This window comes from Pongo pygmaeus, chromosome 2 (assembly GCF_028885625.2).
Source record: "Pongo pygmaeus isolate AG05252 chromosome 2, NHGRI_mPonPyg2-v2.0_pri, whole genome shotgun sequence".
In the NCBI taxonomy this organism is placed as follows: Eukaryota; Metazoa; Chordata; class Mammalia; order Primates; family Hominidae; genus Pongo; species Pongo pygmaeus.
Window position 1 is genome coordinate 16093897 of NC_085930.1, and position 19690 is coordinate 16113586.

General features: G+C 34.6%; 1 protein-coding gene across 1 annotated transcript in view; it reads left to right on the forward strand.

Annotated features, from left to right (window-relative positions):
• Positions 1-19690, forward strand: part of ROBO1 (roundabout guidance receptor 1) — a 1000765-nt gene that overhangs the window by 147086 nt on the left and 833989 nt on the right. The window lies entirely within an intron of this gene.

Here is a 19690-nt window from a genome sequence, read left to right on the forward strand (position 1 = left end):
CACACCTGTAATCAAGTTTACATTTTGGGCCGGGCATGGCGGCTCACGCCTGTAATCCCAGCACTTTGGGAGGCCGAGGCGGATGGATCACAAGGTCAGGAGTTCGAGATCAGAGTGGCCAACATGGCGAAACCCCGTCTCTACTAAAAAAAAGAACAAAAATTAGCTGGGCATGGTAGCGTGCGCCTGTAATCCCAGCTATGCGGGAGGCTGAGGCAGGAGAATTGCTTGAACCTGGGAGGCGGAGGTCACAGTGAGCCGAGATCGCACCACTGCGCTCCAGCCTGGGTGACAGAGGAAGGCTCCATCTCAAAAAATAAAGTGTGCCTTTTAAAACTTTTTTGAAATGTAGAACAGCTATAAAGAAAGTGTTGGATTTTTATTGTTAAGCGAAGAAGACAAGACTAAGAAAGTAGAACATAATGTCAAAAATACTGATATGGCCCCAAATATATCATTTCATACCCACTTCTGATCTTTTAAAAGTGCACTGAGGTATATTGTAATAATATCATTAGCATGCACATCAAGAACAAGATGTATAACATGGTTTAAAAATAAACAGATGTTCCCCAAAAATAATGTGACAGCTTAGTGGGAAAAATCCTCCATTTATCATATTTTAATTAAGTTTTGTACATATCTATTATAAGCAACGCTAATTGCAGCATGATCTTATTTATTTCAAAACACTAAAAAATAGCTATAATGCATATGGTGACAAAGCCAAGTGCCCTCAAATAATGTACTGAAATATTATTATACAAAATATGTTGCATAATAACCTTTCAGACATTTATTTTAGGAAAGATGATTTGCAATTATAGACTCCTATAATTTGATTTATGATAAATACAATTTTAGAGGATCTGTGGATTTGAATAATTCATTTTGATGTTACCTACAGAAGTGAAAGTTTGAATTTGCCACTTATTTTGACTAAAGATTTGTATAAATTAAAGGGATACAAATGGTAAAAGAAGAAGCAAAGTGGATATTTATATCCTTGTTGTAATAGGGGAAAAGCAAAAGTATTAAGAGAGAAAACAATTTCTAGGCTGGGCACAGTGACTCATGTCTGTAATCCTCGCATAAGGGGAGGCTGAGGCAAGGGGATTGCTTGAAGCCAGGAGTTTGAGACCAGCCTGGATGACAGAGTGAAACCCTGTGTCTATGAAAAGGTTTAAAGATTTGCCAGGCCTGGCCAGGCGCAGTGGCTCACGCCTGTAATCCCAGCACTTTGGGAGGCCAAGGCGGGTGGATCACGAGGTCAGGAGATCGAGACCATCCTGGCTAACACGGTGAAACCCCGTCTCTACTAAAAACACAAGAAATTATCCAGGTTTGGTGGCGGGCGCCTGTAGTCCCAGCTACACGGGAGGCTGAGGCAGGAGAATGGCGTGAACCCGGGAGGCGGAGCTTGCAGTGAGCTGAGATTGCGCCACTGCACTCCAGCCCGGGTGACAGAGCGAGACTCCGTCACAAAAAAAAAAAAAAAAAAAAAAAAAAAAAAAAAAAAATTTGCAAGGCCTGATGGTGTGCACCTGCAGTCCCGGCTACTCGGGAGGGTGAGATAGGATTGCTTGAGCCCAGGAGTTTGAGGCTGTGGTGAGCCATGATCACACCACTACACTCCAGCCTGGATGACAGAGCAAGACTCTGTCTCAATAAAACAAAACGCCAAAAAAAAACAATTTCTGTATTGTTTACCAAAAAAAATACAGAAATGTAATAAAATCCATGAAAATTACTACGTATATGGTTCTACTCATGATATTCTAATGATAAACCTGATCACTGTTGTGATCAATTGTTGTAGTTTTCATCAACTTCATTCTTATAAAGTAAAAACTTTAAATGTTCAGTCTGGGGTTAAATAATGAGACTGAATATATACATATATGTATATATTTAGTAATATATGCATTGGTGTGGATATGATGTATGCAAATATGTACATTATGACACAAAAAAAATAGTGAATGGGAGTTAAAACCTGAACTAGGTAGGTAAGATGGATATTTATGTGTATGCAAACAACTGGAATGAGACAAAGAGGATACAATTGGACTGATTGTCATAAAATAGACACTAATAAAGTTTATCAACTAATGTTTAAAAAAACAATGATTACCAGTGATTTAGGATCCAACTTCTGCTTGCTACTCTTCTTGGATAACATCTTCCACGTTCACCCCTGCCATCTTAATCTCATCACTTTTATTGTATTAACCTCTCTCCTCCCTTTCCCTATAGCTTTAACATATTTGCATTGTTATCAGTTGTAGGACATAACATGAAAGGAATCTTTGTATATGTTCTTCCATAACTTCTTCCTTTCAACATTATTAGTGATATTTACTTATGTTAATGCATATAGCATTATTTAAATTTTGTCATTGCTGTGTTGTCAACTGAAAATACTACATTTTATGTATCCATCTTACTATTCATGTTCATTTGATTCGCCATTATTTCAAGAAAATAAAGTTTAGACCGAGCTTCTTGAATTTTTAATATATTTATCTGCTGGTGCTCAAGTCCAAGAGACTCTTCAGGATAGAAATCTAGGAGTTGAATTGCTTGGTTGTAGGACATATGAATGTTCAATTCCATATGCAATGAAAAAATGTTTTCTAAAGTTGTTGTTTAAATTTCCACTCTTACTAGCAGAAGAGGAAATGTTGGCTTCTCAGTATCCTTGCAAACACTTGAATATTAACTGGCTTTTACATTTTTGCCAATCTGGTCAATTTGAAATACTATCCTATTATAGTTTTACTGTGTATTTCATTTATTGCTCTTATCATTATTGGAGCCATTTTGGATTTTTTTTAATTAAATGTCTGTTTATGACTTTTGCTCGTTCAAAAAACCCATTTTGTTTGCTATTTTCTTTTACATTGGGAGTTCTTTATACAGCATTAGCGTTAATTTAATGCCTGTAATGTCTTCTCTCAGTTTGTGATTTATTTTTTCCTTCCTTCAAAGATATGATTTCATGAAAAGAAATTCTCAGTATCATTGAAATTAACAATGTATTTATGTAGTTTGTAACTGTGAGGTTTGTTCTAAAAAATCTCCTTCCAAGGTGATAAAGATATTCTGAATGATCATTTAGATTTGTAACAAAATTGTTGATCTGTCAAATAAATTTTTGTGACGTATAAATTTAGAATTCTTTTTTTTTCTTTTCATGTGCACTCCTGGTTTTTCTGTCTTCAGTTACTGGAAAATCTGTCTTTTCCTTCACTAACTTGTAATGCCCACTGTCAAGATTCCATATATGCTTTGTATTTTTCCCTGTGTGCTCTATCTCATTCTATAGGTCTACCCTGTGTGCTCTATCTCATTCTATAGGTCTTCTCTGTGTGCTCTATCTCATTCTATAGGTCTATCCTGTGTGCTCTATCTCATTCTATAGGTCAGTTTTTCTGTTTCATTAATAAATTACGCAAATTGTTCTAAGATGAAATACATTTTTATATTTGATAGAATAAATTATCCACCTTGTGCTATTCTTATCCCTTTGTCCATGTGGATTTTAGAATACGGTTGTCAAGTTTAATGGAAAACTTATGGAGTTTTCATTGATATTGTATTGAATCTGAAATTCATTTGTTGAGATATCATTGTAATATTTGTTGTTTTAACAAAAAGTGCTATGTTTCTCAATTCGTTTAGGTATTATTTAATATATTTCTATAAAGCAAAATTTTCAAGAAGCACCCATCCCTGAGAGGTACTACTGCCACTGTTGAGATCCAAAATCTATATTGGTTTTTATGTAATTCTAAATATTTTGGATGTTGAAAGATGCAACTCAAGTTAATGAAGTAAACCCATTTAACCGAGATAGTTAATTCACCAATAAACAACTACAATCCCCATTAATTGGGGTTATGAAGGACCGAGTGTTTCAGCTGGAGCTCTGAGTGAATTCTTATGACAACTCTGAAGTTGTTACATTGCAAAGTTCAAGGCTTATCCATTGGTTGCTTTCATTTTTCAAGTGGCTTAAACCTCTGGTTTTGAGGTACATAATTTTTCTCCTTTAGTCGCAGAAATATTGTTATCCTACTCCAGTGATCACCTTGCTGGATTTTGTACTTCTTTTCCTTTTAAAAAATATACATATGTACAGAGATGGAAATGTCTAACTCTAAGGACATTTGAATTTGATAAGATTCTAAGAAATGTAAAAGCATGATTTTCATCTAATGACAATGACGTCTGAACTTAATAGAATGTTTCAAATTCTTAGGACAGGATCATTATTCCAGGTATTCAGATGAGTTTTGAGTATCTCAATAGGCCTTCTTTACCTTGCAATCACAACTTGTCTACGATAAAATGTACCTGCATATTTTCCCTGAGAAAAAATGTTTCTATGATACATCCTGAGAAGCAGGATGGTTCAGGAAAGAATTCTAAGCAAGAGTGAGGAGGTCTCCCCTTGGAGGTTCCCTTCAGCCTGGTGTTAGTGAAAGTTCTGAAGCTGATTTGTACCAAAAGTTGGTTCCACCATGAGGAAAGGAGGTGGTCCTTTTGTATCTCCTTAAACAGCCATTCGTGGTTGGTGGCCAACTGAGGCACCTTCCATTCTGTGAAGGGTAATTTTCAGAGACAACAGAAGTGAGACTTCCACAGCCACAACCCTCTCTGTCACTAGAGTATGGATGCACCTGAGACAAAGGGATTCAGATGGGGCCACCAGAATGCCTTCCATAAGTCCAAATTAATTTCTTAGTAATCTTCTATTAATGTATAAAGAGAAATAAGATAGTTACATTAATCTCTAAATCTATGAAATAAATGGAAAACGGATACTATGGAAAGGTCTGAGTAATTTCCACCAAAAAATTCCTCATAAAAAGAAAATCTGAAATATATGGCACTGTTTTTATATTATCACCACAATAAGTACAGTGATATATTATACATGATTTTTCTTATATCTCTACTCAATACAGGCTGATAATATTCCACCAAAACACAACTCAGGGGAAAAAAATCTATGAGAGGCCAAAATAATTATACATAAATAAAGTAACAGTTTTTCTTGATCCAAGGATTTCATCTTGAATATAAAGCTAAGGACAGATTGCTTACATTTAAGGCAGTCTTCTGTGAATTTTATTATTTATTTGCATCTGAGCAAAATAAAAAAAATAAGAATTGAGGAGCTGAGAGATTATATTCCTTTACTTATTTTTTCTTTCTTGGAAAAACTGGTCCTCTTATGTTCTTAGAAGTCAACCTCTCTAGTCACAGAAATCAGTATAACTTACTTGTTTAAATCAAATTCTGCTATATCTATAGCAGATTAATTTAGAGAACTACGGCTATGTTGAATACAAAATCATTTTATGTTGTGGTTATAAGGTCCATCAATTTTGAAGTAATCTCTGGAGCACAGATTCATGCCTTTAGAGTGTCCTGCCTATCATGACTTCTAAATCATTTTAGTTTTCTTTTAACCTTTCCTTACACTAACACTCTGCAGACTCTAGAAAATGAGATTCATTTTTTTCCTTTGACACACTGTTTGTGGAAGTGCCCCTGAGTCATATCATTATATCTAAGATGACCAATTGCTTTTTCTGAGGATGGAAATTCAAGATGAAGTTATTTGAAGGACTAAGGAGAGTAATGATGAATTTTTCATATGCTCTTATTCTATTTTCTCGCTGTAAAAATTTATAAAACAGATCTATTCAAGCTCCATGTTCTATCCAATGGAACATAATCACCAAAAGACATTGCAAAAACAATGCTAAGTTATTTAGTTAAAAATTGATTGGCCTTGATGGCAAGAAATGCTAATAGCGCCACCATACAGAAATACATAGTTTGAAATCACACAGACACAGACAAGCATACATAATACATTAGAATAAAGGACAGAATGTGGTTTAGTGTTCAATACCTAAAAACTAAAATTCACTGATCCATTATTTAGGAGTCTATGTGAGGTTATAATTGTCAAGACTCATTGAATACCATTTTACTATGTTAAGTATTATTGCTAACAGTTTTCTCTTAAAATATGGTTGAAGCTGTCTGTTACTAATGAATGTAATATACTCCAAATGTGTTTATACACATTTGAAACTCAACCTTAGCATCTTTTATTATAAACAATAACAATAATAATTAACGAGACTTCCATTTAGCATATATGTTTTTTGGATAACAATAAAAATATAAGCATGACTTTAGTTAAATTTGATATGAATTGCTCTCTATGTCAAACTTTAACTTGATATTAATGTTTTTATTTATGGTTTCAAAGTGCAAACTGGGTCATTCATCTGTTGACAATGTTTGCTTTGCATGTCTGTGAAAATAGAATAGAGATCTGAATCCATCTGATGGCATTTGAAGCCCTCCACATGACTCCCTGATTTCCACCAACGATTTTTCTCATTATTTTAAGGCCTTTTTGCTTCTCTCTTTTCTTCCTCAAACAGTGTCTGTATTCTTTCATCTTGCCTTTGCTCAATTCTGTGTAATTTAACAACCAAAACAAATGTGCCTCTATTTTGTATTTGGTTCTAAGGATAGAAAACTTAGTCCCACAGTATCTATGGTGCAAGGGAGAAGCAAATGCACAGACAACTGAAATTGTCACCAGAACAAAGAAGTGCGCGTAGGGAACACACATATAAACGAGGGGAGCTTGTTTGAGGACAAGGACTATCCTGGTTCTTGCAGGGGACAGCTACAGAAGGCGAATAGATCAGGGGTTAAAGTAAGAGTTATCTAGCATTTGCCATCTTATTCGAGCTGGCTGTGATATATGGGTGTAAAATCAGCTACATAAATTATGAGCAAAAGCTTATTCCAGACAGAAGATGAAGCTTATGCAAGATCATGATGTATTTAGGGAAGTACAAATAGTTTGGTATGATGGGTAAGTGGCAGTGAGTGTTGGAAGTGCAGGTAATGAGGGATGGGGTAGTGAGATAAACTTAGTCGAGATGATCAGAAACCTTTTCATGACATACTTTCATGACATACAATAAACTAAAAGTTTATTGTACTTTAAACCAGTGGGGAGGGGAATGTGATGTGATGCTATTTGCCTGTTCAAAAGATGACTCTCACAGCAGTATGAAGACTGGCTTCGTGGCCGGTTCAGAATGAAGACTCTAGATGTGTAGATAACGGGAGAATATTGGACAGATTTCCTCTTTCACTCTTCTGTGACTGGCATGCCCTCTGCCTTTTGTTCTATCTGTTAGAGTCCCAGATTTCTTTCAAGGTCTGGCTCAAATGTCACCCCTCAATGAAGCCTTCTCAGATCTTTCCTCCATGAAAATATTGTCACTCTCTTCCCTGATTATTCCTATAGCTCTCTCTTCCTCTCTATCTGTGCCTCTCTCTCATCTTCATTCTAGCTCTTGTTTTAGTATTGATTAATCTGAGGTTTCTTTCCAACTAAGAATGAACATGAAAACAGGGTAACCACTCACCAAATATTTGCAGATCTTGAAATTTTTATTACTTTTCAAAGAAAATAGATTTACATTAAAATCTGAAAATGATGTATTGAGGTAAAAGAGATAAATTTGAAAACTATATATGTGAAATTCCAATTAAATCATGTTTATATTTAACTATTAAATTTATTTATCTTGTTGCTTCTTCAGTTTTCTAGTGTATGCCAGTTGGTAATGGAAATCCCTTTCATATCAAATAAATGTTAATTTTAGAAGGCAAAGACAACATATATGTGTCCTCTCAACTTAGCACATGAAGAACAAAAGCATGCCTAAAAATAATTTAGATGGTAATAGTTTTTGGTGTATTCATTTATGTGAGTTATTTAAATTACTTTTGTCTTGAGATCATGGGGGAAAAGTAAATTTTATGCCAGAACTAGATTATGCACAAAAGGCTGCTTTACTGTGAAGCATTTTTCCCCTAAAATTGAGGGAAAAGATTGTTATATACATCCTCATTGGCTTCTGTTGAGTTAATGGTCAGTTATAATATTCCACAGTATGAAATTTGCCTGTCTTCACTTCGTAAACAGAATTATACCTTTTTATAAGCATTTTAGACATATATTTATTAGTGGTATTATCTTCGGTACTTAGAAGTAATTAGTATTGATGAAATATTATTTTATGAACACATCAACCCTGAGAAACATAACTAAATGTTCTCTTTCAAAAATATTTAACAGACACAAAATACATTTGTTTTTATCACTCATCCAAACATTGAAAAACATACTTTCCAGCTTTCTAAGCTCCCCAAGATTGTGGTGACAATGAGCAAATGAACTCATGCTTAAAGGTAAGGATTTCATACCCATTCAAAATATTAGCAAATAGCTGCTATCATCAGTGGTATTTGCCAGCTCTGTGAATCAATTTGAAGCATGATTTTTCACTCAGGGAGCAAACACAAGAACCAAGACTCTGGTGGAAGAAAACAAAAAATAAAAATAACCTAATTGGTTTAAAATGTTTATGGCCACATATTTTATTGTTATGTAAATAGAAACGAAGGATTCTTTTAACATAGTGTGCATCAACATGTGGTGATAATTTTGAAGGGATAAAATGAATTTGCTATCATTCCTCTCCATGAAATAGAAAATAAACTATTGAGTGTTCTTTCTTAGTTTCTATGATAATTTGACATGTTACTTATAAGTAACAATGGCCATATGACAGAATAATTTATTCTGTGGATAAGAATATTTTAAAATATAAATATTCCAGTTTTTAACTCCTTGGTACGCCTACTTTTTCTCATCTATATTTGATGTAAGGAATAGCACATCTTAATATTACACATTTGACTTTACAAAAGCGCACTTGGGCATGAAATATTTGTATTGTTATGACTTTTTTTGTAATAATAACCCATGATGTTAGTGTTAATATAAATTGGAGTAGACATTTTGGTTGGCAGTATCAAGAGTCCTACAAGATCAAGACTTTCGAAACTGTATGGCTTTGACTCGTTATGCTTCTAAGAATATACAAATAAAAATGCAGGTATTTAAATTATTATAAATTCATGAGAGAATATTAAAAATCACATATAAATGAAGTATAAGTAATTTGTATGACATTAAGTTAAAAAACAGTGAGGGATAGATAGACAGGTGGATAGACAGATAAATGGATATCCCAATTTCTGTTTCTGTTTTATATTAGCGCTGATTTTATTTTAAAGATTGGAAAGAAAAAAATCGAGAAGATTAATATTAATTATGTTTATGAAGTTCTGATTTTTCTTGTTTTGTTTTTACTTTCACAGTTATATTATCTAAGTTTTCCATAAAGGTCAGAAATTTTTTTTATTGAAGTGTAATCTATATAGGAAAGTAGACAAATACCAAGTGTACAACTTGAATTTGTCCACATTAAACGCACCTGCATGTGTGTTTTCAAGGAATAGAATGTCTCTTCCCCTTAGCAGTGTTTTCTCTGCCCTACTCTCATCACCAACTCCCGCTAAACACAACCTTTATGCTAATATCTATCACAGTAGAGTAGCTTTGCTGTCATTGCACTCTATACACATAGAACCATACAGTACATATGTAGGATGTTTAGCTGCTTTTACTCAGTATTGTCTACGTGAGAGTTATTCACATTGTTTTGTATAATATTTCATTGTATTATGTCTCAACTTGCACATTTTATTGTTGATTATCATTTGTGTAGTTTTCAGTTTTTGGCTATTACCAATATAACTTCTATAAACATTCCTGCCAATATACTTTGCTTAATATATGTATAAATTTCATAAAAGAGTATATATGTTGGGTTGTAGGATACACAGATGCTCACCTATGGTAGACATTGCAGGTATTATGTCTTTTCTAGCAAGAAGGAATGGACAGAAAGGAACGGAAGGGAAGAGAAGGGCCAGAATTGACTAGATATGTTGACCAGCTTGATATTCATATTAACTTGGGCAATATTAACTGGTCATTGACCCCTGATTTACCAGTTATCTCAGTCTTTTATTGGTTCTTGCTTTCTTGGTAAAGTTGAATAAAGCTATGGTCTTTTATCCGTATCATTTTAAGGTAGATCAGACTTTCTCGATTCTCAATACTTCTATTAGCAGTGACTAAGATGAGAGGTACAGTCTGTGACAATATTATGATTTAGGGATTAATAATGACATGTGGATTAACCATTACGATGCATGTTTTAAATGCACAAAATTAATTTCTTTGCAAAAAGGCATCAAGAATCCAGAATAAGAAAATTCAGAGATTTGTCTGATCAGGAAATAAAAGAGATGAATCCTATATATGCATGATTTGAGAGCAAAAATAATCACTCTAAAAATCATGTTAGGAGTGTGGGATGAATTTTTAAAGCTAATTTCTATAACCTGAAAAGCTAAAAGCCATCTTTTTATAACCACCTTCACTTTTTACAATGCCTTTTTTGATATAAGGAAGCTCAGCCTGAAGTTTTTGGAATGATCAAAATTAAGAACATGATCTTCATTTTTGTTGGCCCAGATATCTGCTTTAACACTTCAAACACTCTTTTAAAATATCTCACACTGTATCAAAAATAACTTTCCTTAGCCACAAAGAAATCTGAGAACTCTGTCAGTCAGCAAGCCCATATGTAAGTGAGAAAGAAATATGCTGCTTAGTTTACATGACAACCTACAGATCAAAGCAAAATAAATAAATAACATTGAGTTGACTAAGCCTTCTATTTCTTCGGTAATAAATATTAAATATGAGCACTTTGAAATGAAAGACTGAAGACACTAAAACTATCTGTGGTGAAATAAGATGGAAAGTTGAGGTCCCTGGTAAAGGGGAATTATAATTTTTAATGTAGAATTTTAATGTTCACCAAAAAGAAAAAAATACAAATCAAACATGGCACAGATTGGCCAGCTAAAAATAAAAGGTATTGTCCATCCTTTAGAAATGCAAACATTGCAATGGAAAAATACTTTAGTCTTTTAAATGCAAACTAACCATATGCAATTTGTTCAGTTTCATTTATTATTTTTAAAATGGCATTTTATTCATTAGCACATATTATTAAAATTTAGTTTAAATGAAACCATGATCTATAGGATTAAAAACTAAAGTAGCTTTCTTTTGTATTAAGAACTTATTATTCTTTCTTTACAAGGGTCCAGTGTTTTCCTGGCATATAGAGCTATTAACTGTTACACAGGATTTTATCTCTGCAGTGCTTTAAGTTCCTCATGAGTGACTCTGATTCTCACAATAGTTTCTTCCTTTTCTCAGGCTTCAAATTTTAGGATTAATCAGCTTTTTATAGGAAAATTGAAGGAAACATCTTCTCCCCTCAGAGAAATAAACTCAGAAGAGTAGAAAAATTTTATTTTAGGGATAGCTCAATTATCATACATTCACTTTGCTCTTGGCCTAGTGAGGAGCTGTCAAAGGAAGGGTAACCCTCTGATACAAGTTCAGCAGGAACTTTGCTCAAATTAAGAGAATACCCAATGTCAGAAAACCAGAATTTTATAATGGATGTCCTAAACTATTCTGAAACAAATTCCTTTACTCAATTTGATTAATACTTTACAAATCCTGAGTCCTGGTGGTTCCTACAACAATCTCAGTAATGTTGTTTGTGTCTAGAATCATATGCACATATGGTAATTCCAACATAGACTCAGCCTAAAATGCTATAGAAATTGCTCTTTATTACCTACTTCAGAGAGAAGAATAAACTTAAAAAATAATATGACTGCCGCTCTGGTAAGCTCAAAATGTATAACGTGCAAACAGTGCAGATTTTCAGAAAAAAGCGCTGCATGTGGAAATAAATATGATTCAAAACCTTTGTTAGAGCCAGGCCCAGTGGCTTGCACCTGTAATCCCAGCTACACAGGATGCTGAGGAGGGAGGATCGCTTGAAGCCAGGAGCGCAAGACCAGCCTGAACAACATAGCAAGACCACCTCTCACCCACCCCCCATCGTCTCTAAAAGAACCCTGTTTTATTTTTATTTATTTATTTTTATTATACTTTAAGTTCTAGGGTACATGTGCACAACGTGCAGGTTTGTTACATATGTATACATGTGCCATGTTGGTGCACTGCACCCATTAATTCATCATTTACATTAGATATATTTCCTAATGTATGCGATGTTCCCCTTCCTGTGTCCAAGTGTTCTCATTGTTCAGTTCCCACCTATGAGTGAGAACATGCGGTGTTTGGTGTTTTGTCCTGGCGATAGTTTGCTGAGAATGATGGTTTCCAGCTTCATCCATGTCCCTACAAAGGACATGAACTCATCCTTTTTTATGGCTGCATAGTATTCCATGGTGTATATGTGCCACATTTTCTTAATCCAGTCTATCATTGTTGGACATTTGGGTTGGTTCCAAGTCTTTGCTATTGTGAATAGTGCCACAATAAACATACGTGTGCATGTGTCTTTATAGCAGCATGATTTATAATCCTTTGGGTATATACCCAGTAACGGGATGGCTGGGTCAAATGCTATTTCTAGATCTAGATCCCTGAGGAATCGCCACACTGTCTTCCACAATGGTTGAACTAGTTTACAGTCCCACCAACAGTGTAACAGTGTTCCTATTTCTCCACATCCTCTCCAGCACCTGTTGTTTCCTGACTTTTTAATGATCGCCATTCTAACTGGTGTGAGATGGTATCTCATTGTGGTTTTGATTTGCATTTCTCTGATGGCCAGTGATGATGAGCATTTTTTCATGTGTCTGTTGGCTGCATAAATGTCTTCTTTTGAGAAGTGTCTGTTCATATCTTTTGCCCACTTTTTGAAGGTGTTGTTTTTTTTTTTCTTGTAAATTTATTTGAGTTCTTTGTAGTTTCTGGATATTAGCCCTTTGTCAGATGAATAGATTGCAAAAATTTTCTCCCATTCTGTAGGTTGCCTGTTCACTCTGACGGTAGTTTCTTTTGCTGTGCAGAAGCTCTTCAGTTTAAATAGATCCCATTGGTCAATTTTGGCTTTTGTTGCCATTGCTTTTGGTGTTTTAGATATGAAGTCCTTGCCACTGCCTATGTCCTGAATGGTATTGCCTAAACCTAGGCAACTTCTAGGGTTTTTATGGTTTTAGGTCTAACATTTAAGTCTTTAATCCATCTTGAATTAATTTTTGTATAAGGTGTAAGGAAGGGATCCAGTTTCAGCTTTCTACATATGGCTAGCCAGTTTTCCCAGCACCATTTATTAAATAGGGAATCCTTTCCCCATTGCTTGTTTTTCTCAGGTTTGTCAAAGATCAGATAGTTGTAGATATGCGGCATTATTTCTGAGGGCTCTGTTCTGTTCCATTGGTCTATATCTCTGTTTTGGTACCAGTACCATGCTGTTTTGGTTACTGTAGCCTTGTAGTATAGTTTGAAGTCAGATAGCATGATGCCTCCAGCTTTGTTCTTTTGGCTTAGGATTGTCTTGGCAATGTGGGCTCTTTTTTGGTTCCATATGAACTTTAAAGTAGTTTTTTCCAATTCTGTGAAAAAAGTCATTGGTAGCTTGATGGAGATGGCAGTGAATCTATAAATTACCTTGGGCAGTATGGCCATTTTCACGATATTGGTTCTTCCTATCCATGAACATGGAACCTTGTTTTAATTAGGTGGGTCTGGTGGTGCACACCTGTAGCCAGCTACTCTGGAGGCTGAGGCAGAAGGATTGCTTGAGTCTAGGAGTGCAAGTCTGATGTAAGGATGTGAGCTATAATCACACCACTGTAGTCCAGTCTGGGCAACAGAGCTAGACTTTGTCTCTAAAAAAATTTAAAAAAAAATGTGTTTTACAAGATGATGTCATTTGCAGGGACATAGATGCATAGATGGAGCTGGATGCCATTATCCTCAGCAAACTAACACAGGAACATAAAACCAAATACCGCATGTTCTACTTTTAAGTGAGAGCTGAATGATGAGAACATATGGACACATGAGGAGGGGGTAAAATGCACACTAAGGCCTGTCAGAGGGTGAGGGGTGGGAAGAGGAAGTGCATCAGGAAGAATAGCTAGTAGATACTGGGCTTAATACCTAGGTGATGGGATGATCTGTGCAGCAAGGCACCATAGAACACATTTAACTATGTAACATACCTGCACATCGACGCATGTACCCCGAACTTAAAATAGAAGTTAGACATTTAAAAAATATTTTCTAAAATGACATTTTAAAAATAACTATAAATAATTTACTTTAGCTTTTATTTTTTGAAATATACTAACCCTTAGGAAACAACTTTGGACTAATATTGAGGATAGAATTTTCCATTATTTCTAAGTCAATAATAATACATGGCCTAAATAATTGATACATGTGTTGGTAATATTTAATCAGCAAGGATGCTATTAATGACCCCTGAGTAAAAAGAAATATTGTGGCATTGATTTTTCTTAAAACAGCATGATTCAGTAAGCAGCCTGAAACTGATGAGAACCCCGAGTGGAGTAGGGTGAAACATGTATGTTGGGGGGCAGACATTAATACAAGTTCTCTTGCTCTCTATCTCTTACTTAGGCTGAGACTGGAGTTGGCAGAGATGCTTAGTGAGCATTAGATAATTCTGTACAAAAGAATTAAGTCATTCAAAATGTTATCATGCTTTTCTCGTGTTACCTGTTTTATTTCCTAATATATTTTTAAATGCCTCATGATTAGGACTCTAAGGATGTGAAATATTATTTTTCAACACAGAAATCTATTAACAAGACAGTTTGGTCTCTGTTTGGGTTTGAAATTCCTATGAGTGATGTAATGGTCTCGAGTTTATTCCCTCCCCTTTGAACCAAATTGTCTCAACCCATTTCACATGGAACACATAAAAATATTTGTATGGCACAAATAAGTAAACTGGAATAAATATGAGGTGTCTGTGTGTAGTTTGGGCAAGAAATATAACTCATTACATTGTCTTGCTATTATACCTGGGCCTTGTCTTGACACTCTAAAAGATGCCTGTTTTGCTGAAGGAAATGGCATTAAGGAGTTCAGATTTTCAAGGCAGCCTCTGTATCTTTCTTTACAATAAAAACATTTCGCTAAATCTAAAAAACAAAAAGAAATAATTTCTTCTAATTAGGATTATCAGCTGAACACATTTATAATGTCTGTAAATGCATCAAACTTCGGTGGAAAGTTATTTCCAATTTAGTAATTAGATTATCTCATTTTGCACATTGTCATTTTATCTACTAAGAGTGTTATTCAAAAGTGGCACCTTTTCTATTTACTTTGTCCTTAGTCCCAACCAGTGCAGGCTAGAAAAACGAGTGATTTCGTAATTGCGTGTCACATTTTAGCTTCAGCTAATAAAGTTTTGGACTCATAGAGGATTCAGACATTTTGAATTCACTGACATAAAACTGTCAAATTATTTTTCTTGTCCGAGTGTTTTGCTAGAAGATGCCTGCACAATGCTTTGGCTTCATTGAGTCATATTTTTTATTTCCTATATTTCCTTGCAATTAAACATTTTGTCAAATAAAAGAAACATCTATGCAAATAATTACATCTGTGAAATAATCCTGATTACATTGCCTAGTAAATGATTTGTACTTTTTTCTGTACCATGTTTTTGTCTTCTGAATCTGTCTAATTTCCACCTTTTATTCTCTTGAAAAGTCTGCATTACTGTGGTATCGCAGTCAGGAATAATTGGAGAAAACAGAAGATACTAGTGTTATTTTAGAAGAAAGGGATGGTATGCATGGAATACAGTACTTTACAAACTTGCTGGATGAATTGCAGCCGAGAAACTTAGGGGACCACTTGGACGGTGGGAATGAAGATCACCACTGTAGTTGGTATATACATCCCAAAATCTTATTTGGTTATAATGGGATTATAATGGGATTATAACCAAATAAGTTATTGATGGGATCTTGAGTTTTCATTTTGGGGAAGAGAATGAAGACATTGTATATGATCCTAGTTGTAGTACATTAGGAAACTGGTGCTCTGTCTCTAACGCAACTGGCCCTCATGCCAAGTTGCTGGTGACAAGACACTGACATATGCAGTACAGGGGTCAGCCAACACTGATCTCTACACTGTTGTTGTAATACTTACAACAGCAGAATAATAACTACTACCTCCTTCTGCCCTTCAAAGCTCATGCAATTACACCTACCTGGCAGAACCTATTCATATCCAGAATTTTCATGTAAACATCCATTTACATCCTTCTACAAATAATTGTACTTCCAAACACAGCAATAACAATAAAAATTTGGTCCAGTCTAACATAATGCACTAAACCGTATACAAATGGTCTTCATTCTCTTCCCATAAATGGAAACTCAAAATCCCATCAATAACTTATTTGGTTATAATCCCATTTTAACTGAATAAGACGTTGGGATGTATTCAAGCTTTTCTCATTCAGTTGCAATCCCAATTTGTCATTCTGTAAAATCTTCAAAAAATGTAGAGAACAGGAACAAGAGGAAAAATGGAAATTGGTTACTATATACAAATACATTCAAGGCCAAGAAAGGAAAAATCTACGGGACTCTACAGCCTTTCACTTCGGCAACCATTCACTAAGTTGTGACTGTTTTGTACAACTCTAGCATTCTTTCTGTGCTCCTTTTGTCCCCAATTAGCACTTCAGCTATTTGGGGCTTTCTATATGGTAGGGTGGCCCAACCGTTCATTTCTTAGGGGTCTAATCAATTGAGAGAAACATCATTTTCTCAAAAATGAAATCGATTTAATTTTTAAAAGTGGCTATAGTCCTTCAGGACTTCCAAAGAATTTTTGGTTTGTTTACTCATTTGTTGGCATAGGTTGTCTGCATCCTTACAAATGTTTGAAATTAAATTATATTAAGAGTTGGACAAATTAAACATGAATTAAACAGAGTAAATTATTATTTTTATTGAACTTAATTTCTGAAAATTTACAAATTATAAATATTGCTTACACTTACATGTTTAAGATATTTCAAAAGACCAGTTTTTGTAACTTGCATGGCCTAAAGTACCTTAGTAAGTTGATTTTGTTAAAGTCTTTAATTTTTATTTATTTTGTAAAATTATAAAACATTTTCAATCCTTAAAAATTATGATCATCAATTTTAAAATTATATCATAAATGTTAGACCATGGCTAAATTTGAAAACCAAATACCAATAAAAAGTTTAAAAAAGGAGAGAGAGAAAAGTTAGTTGGAAAGAAGAAGGTATAACAATTCAGACAATTTATAATAGCAAATATGAGAGCATCTATTATATAATAATAATAATGAGACGTATCTTGTATTTAAGAAGAAAAAATAAAATAAGAACCAATTAAATCAAAAGACTGCTCTATAGTTTGCTACTTGCTTGTAAAACAGAATTTTCAAATAAAAAGATAAAGAAACTAATGGGCATTATTCAATAAGAAGACTTAATTGGTGGGATATGGAGCAGCCAGTTCAAAGACGTGTCAGACATAAAAACTGATTGTCTTTGGCTTACTACTACAACAAAATTATCTGGCTCCAAACCTGAATAGCTTAAGAATTTAGTGCCAACAGGGTGTTTTTTCACTTGCTGCCAGGAGCTTTCTTGTTTAGCTCCGTGCCAGTTAATCAGGTTTTTTGTTTGTTTCTTTTGTTTTTTGTCCCTTCACTCCACTGAACTGATTCCTATTAATAACTCTATAACCTGGATTAGGCTTTGTGTGTTTGCGGGCCCTTCCTCATGAGTTGCATTTGCTGACCCAGAACCTGAGTGTGAGGGAGGGTCAAACTTTGAGCAGAACTGAAGACTTGTGGACCCTGGATCTTGAATATTTACTTCTACGTTTTCCTGACTTTACAGTCCAGCTCAAAAAGCAACATCTCAGGAATACCCGTGAACTTTGTGGACGTAATTGGATTCTGACATAATGCTTTAGGATGAACCAGCAACTCCAATCATAGCTTAAGTTTTGTTCGAAGGAGTGTATGTATGGCCCTTGGAGGGTAACTTGTTAATATTTTCACATATTCCTCCATAGTGACTTGATATGCACGTATTTCTAGTTTCATCTTTCAAGTCAGGTTATCTAGATACAATTTACACACAGTAAAAGTTACTCTTTATAGCTGTACATTTCTATGAATTTTGGAAAATACATAAAGTGATGTAACCACCACCAAAATTAAGACATAGAATATTTCCGTCATCCCCAAAGGTTCCTTTATGTCCCTTTGTAGTCCATCCTCCTAGCAAACTTTGATCAGGTTTCTGTTCTTATAACTTGGCCTTTTCTAGAACATCATATCAATTACATTTTTTGATCAGTAGCTTTTTTTCTGATTTTTTTCGCTTAACATAGTGTATTTGAAATCCATCCATGGTGTTGCATGTATCAATATTTATTTTTAAAAATTATTGGTTAATATTCCATTGCATGTTGGTACTACAATTTTCTCATCTACTCACCATTCGGTCGACAATTGGTTGTTACCAGTTGGGGGTGATTATGAATAAAACTGATATAAACACTCTTCATGTGGGCATATGTTTTTCTTTTCTCTTGGGTAAAACTGGTAAGAGCAGAATTGCTGAGTCTATGATAACAGATAAGCAAACTTCATAAGAAACTGGTACATTGTTTTAGTATGCTGGCTTTAGCATTTTGCATTCCTGCTAACAATATACCAGAGAATATACTGCCAAATAATAATGAGGATGATAACAATGGGTGCAATAATTGAAATGATGACTACATTGTTGAGAATCTTTTCAGCACCTCCCATGTCACAGGCACTGTGCTAAGCCCTCGACATATTTTTAATTTATTGTATTATCAAAAGAATGCATAAGGTAGATGCTAACACTAGAATCTCCATTTTATTTATTTATTTTTATACATTTTATTAATATTTCTTTTTAATTTTTGCGGGTACATAGGTGTATATAAGTTACATGAGATATTTTGATACCTCTATTGCTATCTCTGATACCTCTATTGGACACCTTTTTATATACCTGTTTGCCACTTATACATCTTTTTTGATAAATGGCTATTTAGATATTTTGCCCATTTTTTAATCAGATTATTAGATGCTTTTCCTATAGAGTTGTTTGAGCTCCTTATAAATTCCTCATATATTCTGGCTATTAATCCCTTGTCAGATGAGTAGTTTGCAAATATTTTCTCTCGTTCTGTGGGTTGTGTTTTCATTTTGTTGCTTGTTTCCTCTGCTGTGCAGAAACTTTTTAACTTGATATGATCCCATTTGTCCATTTTTGCTTGGTTGCCTGTGATCATGGGGTATTACTCAAGAAATCTTTGCCCAGTCCGATGTCCTGGGGAGTTTCCCCATTGTTTTCTTTTAGTAGTTTCATAGTTTGAAGTGTTAGATTTAAAAGTTTAATCCATTTTGATGTGATTTTTGTATGTGGTGAGAGATACCAGTCTAGTTTCATTCTTCTGCATATGGAAATCCAGTTTTCCCAACACCACTTATTGAAGAGACTGTCCTGTCCCCGATGTATGTTCTTGGCACCTTTGTCAAAAAATGAGTTCACTGTAGATGTATGGAGTTATTTCAGGGTTCTCTATTCTGTTCCACTGGTCTATGTCTGATTTCATGTCAGTGCCAAAGCATCTCCATTTTTTAAATGAGGAAATTGAAACTCAAAAAATGTCCTGGAACTTGCCCATGTTATCACAACCCACAATTGGTAGAGCTGATATTCAAGCCCAGATA